Genomic DNA, 5,289 nt, shown 5'->3' on the forward strand with positions numbered 1-5,289 from the left:
TGCTTCCACTTTGTTATGATACCACTAACAGTTGACCGTGGAATATTTAGTAGTGAGGAAATTTCACAAATGGACTTATTGCACAGGTGGCAAACCTATCACGGTACCACACTTGAAATTCACTGAGCTCCTGAGAGCGACCCATTCTTTCACAAATGTTTATAGAAGCAGTCTGCATGCCTAGGTGCTTGATTTTATACACCTGTGGCCATGGAAGTGATTGGAACACCTGAATTCAATGATTTGGAGGGGTGTCCCAATAGAGGGTATGCATCGACGTCACTTTCCTGCCGAAAACGCGATCCCTCAGCTGGACTGAGTGGCAAAAGAACCTGCTGCGTAACTGGATTAATAGGAGAAACGGCGAAAACGTGAGTAAAACTAACGAATTACCCTAAAGGTTGGACTCGAAAGTGTTTCTTACAACTTGTCAAATAAACCTAATCCATGGATATTGACATGCAGCCAGGAGTCGTGTTTCCTGACATTTATATGTGCCTGGGAAATACATAAAGCAAATCTGGCTGTGAATATTTTATATAACTACAATATCGGTAGGTTTAAATCTGCTTAATCACTTATATCAATGTTATATCGTCATATTGTCCAGCCCTAAAACATATATAGTTTTATAGTATAGTTTTTGACAGTGTTGTTTATTTAAAAACACCCAATTATGCATAATATAAGATGGAAAATATTTAATTGATGAGTTGTCAACATAATATATAACAATACAATATATAAGGTATGATTTTACCTCAAAATCAACAATTCGACACAAAATGATAACTGCAAATCCATGTTTCTTTGCCTGAAGTCCAGCTGTTTCTGTGACTTGCATTGATCCATTTGCTTCTTTTTCTGTTGCTTTCTCTAGTTTTTAAATATATACCTCAGGGTTTGTGTCAAATCTATTTGTATAGTCAGCCGCAAAGCTCTTTCCCGTTTTGAATGTGTTTTGTGTGTTTTTCGCGACATTCACGCTGAAAACCAATGCTACCGCTCAGTCTTTTGCCACTCAGCGTGCGTGACCGCAGTCCTAACGGTCGACGGTGACGTCACGTGCATACCCTCTATACTTTTAGCAATATAGTGTATACACAAGGCTTGACATAATTTTTTTTGATCACCAGCCACTGTGGCTACTGATTTTCCAAAGTTATAGCCACTCAGCATTTTCACTGGCCACAATTTTAACATTGATACCATGGGGGAAAACTGCCATATAGATATTTTTAATATTATCTTAAAATTTGGCAGCAGATATATTAAGCTGCTGTCACTTTAAAGGATTAGTTCACTTTCAAATTAAAATTATCCCAAGCTTTACTCACCCTTGAATCCATCCTAGGTGTATATGACTTTCTTCTTTGTGATGAACAGAGAAATATTAATAAATATCCTGATGCATCCAAGCTTTATAATGGCAGTGAGTGGGATCAGCGAGTATGAAGCTGAAGAAAGTGCATCCATCCACATTCACCTTCTGAAGCGAAGTGATGCGTTTGTGTAAAAAAATATCCATATTAACAAATTATGAAGTAAAATATCTAGCCTTCTGGATTCAAGTTATGAAGAAAGTGTAAATTGGCGTTGTGTCAGTTACGCTTTTTTTGTAAGTTGAATTGGGAAGGCGTAGGACGTACACTGTAAAATGTAATTAGTTGAGTTTACTTAGAAAGCTTAATTAAACTGTTGGGTTTACATAAAAAACTTAAGGAAACCGATTGCCTTAAATTTAGCAAGTAAGTTAACTCATCATTTTGAATTGATAAAACTAGCTACCACACAGTACAGAGTACTTAGAAATCTTGAGGATTGGTAATTCAATTTTACAAATTGAGTACTTAGTTCAGTCATGTTAAAAATCTTGTTCACATTATGTAGAAACTGCCTTAAATTTCTCAAGCATTTTTTACTCAAAGTTGCAGCAATGGACCATACATTTATTTGTATTTATTAAACTGGAGATACTGTTGAAAATAATAAAGTTTGATGTCACCATCATGGTGGAAAGTGTTTGCTTTAGTTGGGCTCTTGACCTTGACTTTTAACATTAGCGTTTCTCTGGCTGTCGTAACTCAGTGTTTGTAAGACACAGCTGTTATGGTGAAAAAAGTCAAGAGAAATGCTGGGATTGATCTATTGCATTTTTCCTGATGATATCTTTGAATACCCACAGATTTAATCTGTGTGGTAAAGTGTGGTTTGTCATTAAAAACAAATAAGTAATTTTTTAATAATTAATGAAACTATAGCAAGAGATGGAGCACTGTTGAAAGCATATTTTTAATATGTTAGTCAAAAAACATTTTGGACTATATAGACACACAGAGCTCAAGAATCAGCGTATAAATCTCAACAACGGTGACATGCTTCATGCTGCAATGCATGCTGGGAGCCATGGATGAGTTTTATACTATGATGTCTCCCAGCATGCATTGCATGTCACCGTTGTTGAGATTTATACGCTGATTATTGATGTCTCTGTAGTCCAAAATGTTTTTTGCCAAATATAATATTAAAAATATATGATCTCAACCATGCTCAGTCTCTTGATCTAGTTTCAGCAATAAAACATTTAATTGTTTATAGTAACAAAGCACACATTTGATCAAGTACAAACCTTGGAATGAAATCTGTGGATTTTTGATGATGACATTATAAGTACAGATCCAACAGATCAATCCCAGTATTTCTCTTGGCTTTTTTCACCATAACAGCTGTGTCTTACAAACACTGAGTTACGACAGCCAGAGAAACACTAATGTTAAAAGTCAAGGTCAAGAGCCCAACTAAAGCAAACACTTTCCACCATGATGGTGACATCAAACTTTATTATTTTCAACAGTATCTCCAGTTTAATAAATACAAATAAATGTATGGTCCATTGCTGCAACTTTGAGTAAAAAAATGCTTGAGAAATTTAAGGCAGTTTCTACATAATGTGAACAAGATTTTTAACATGACTGAACTAAGTACTCAATTTGTAAAACTGAATTACCAATCCTCAAGATTTCTAAGTACTCTGTACTGTGTGGTAGCTAGTTTTTATCAATTCAAAATGATGAGTTAACTTACTTGCTAAATTTAAGGCAATCGGTTTCCTTAAGTTTTTTATGTAAACCCAACAGTTTAATTAAGCTTTCTAAGTAAACTCAACTAATTACATTTAGTGTAAGCGTTTTGAACTGCTAGAGTTTTATGTTTTCTTCGTAACTTGAATACGGAAGGCGGTCTGGTGGAAGCTAGATATTTTACTTCATAACTTGTTGCATTTTTTTTTTACACAAACGCTTCGATTGTTTGTCAATATTGTTGCTGTTACAAGCCCTGTTACAGCAAGGTATTATATTTAAAATATGTAATATATATTATACATAAAATCATATAAATTAAGGTATTATAAAATTCAAACTGCCAAAATGGCTCATATCCGCATTTGGTAAGTTTTAATGTCAAGCCTATATACAACTTTTTCTCCTAAAACCTGGTACTGTTAGATATTTATTATCTGTACTGTTTCAGATCCATCTAATTGTTTGTAAAATAAATTCGTTGTAGTTGTAAAACAACTACAAGGTCATAAACTGTCCAAGAATTCATTCTCAGGCCATGCTACACAAATCATTCATTGTGAAAAGAGTCAGCTATGAGTTAAAAACTGGCACACCTTTTAGAATCAGCTGATTCATAAAAGCTGCTGACCTATTTTAGACACTTTTGTGACGTTCATGTAAACCCCATAAGGAAAGGGTTAACAGGCAATGTGATTATCCCATCTTGTGATCCCATTTCCAGCCATGAAAGAAGGTATTTTATTTGTGCAGAAAGGAACGTATGCACACACGCACTCACTCACCACTTCAGTACAGACACTACTGGAGAGCTGCTAACCCTGGTAAGTGTTAAGATTCTGACCTATAGGAATTCCAAATGCAGAACTCTTGTGACTGTATGAAAAATGTTACTTACCACTATTAAATGTAAAGGTTTATTGACATCTCTGGTTCCATGAAGAACCTTTAACATCCATGGAACCTTTCCATTCCAAAAAAAGGTTCTTTACATTTATATAATGCTCTTCTCAAGAACAAAAAGTTTCTTTTAAGAACTGATCACTGAAAGGTTCTTTGGGGTACCCAAAATTGCTCTTCTGTGTAATCACTGCAAAACACTTTTTGGAAAAGTAAATATCACTGGGGGTGAATTGAAATCACTTTTTTTTTTTTTTTTTTTTCCCTGTAACCATCATCATTGGTCCTTTGTAACAGAAGGGATTTTTGCATCTGTGTTTTGGGGAAATTCTGATGAATGATGCATACAGTTTAGTTTCTGATTAGTTTCTGTTCTCCAAATTTTAAAAGTGTAACTTCACATTAAATTATTCATTCAATGTCATTGGTGTTTTGTCTGTGCTTTATTTGGCCATCATGTTTTTAAATTTGTTCTAAGCATCTAATTATTATAAGATTTGATAGGAATTGGCTAGTTTTATATTTGAAGATGACTTCACGTCTATAGATCACTTTTTTTCTTTTTTTTTGTCACATATTATAATACTAAACCTTGGCCTGTTTTGATTTCTTGGACTGTCACACAGTTTAAGCAGTAGAAGTTTCCATGGATCTTATTAAATGATTTTCATCGGAACCTGAGAGGCAAATAAAGATGCTTTATTTTTAAAGGGATAGTTCACCCAAAAATGATAAATTCTGTCATTTACTCATCCTCAAGTTGTTCTAAATCTGTACCGTTTCTTTCTTCTGCTGAACACAAAAGAAGACATTTTGAAGAATGTTGGTAACCAAACAGTTGCTGGTCCCCATTGACTTCCACAGTATGAAAAAAAAAAAAAAAAAAAAAATTTTTTAAAAACCCTATGGAAGTCAATTTGGACCAGAAACTGTTTGATTACCAACATTTGGTTACCAAATATATATGTATATATTGTGTTCAGGAGAAGCAAGAAACTCATCCATAATTTAGAACAACTTGAGGGTGAGTAAATGATGACAGAATTTTTATTTTTGGGTGACCTATCACTTTAAGAGTGTAAAACATGTAATTTTGAAATAGAAAGACTGAAACAGTATTTTCTTGTAAAATGTACAGTACTCCGATAATTATTTACGATTTAAAAAAAATCAATTTTTATAGCATAAAATGTACACAGACTTCTTGGCATAAGCTACCAAATATATCTACCAAAATAACTGAAAACACAACATTAACAAAACATATTTTTACAGTGTTAAGAGGCTGATCAGCTCATTATGTGTCCTG

The sequence above is a fragment of the Megalobrama amblycephala genome, linkage group LG3 (genome assembly GCF_018812025.1).
Source record: "Megalobrama amblycephala isolate DHTTF-2021 linkage group LG3, ASM1881202v1, whole genome shotgun sequence".
NCBI classification, from domain to species: domain Eukaryota; kingdom Metazoa; phylum Chordata; class Actinopteri; order Cypriniformes; family Xenocyprididae; genus Megalobrama; species Megalobrama amblycephala.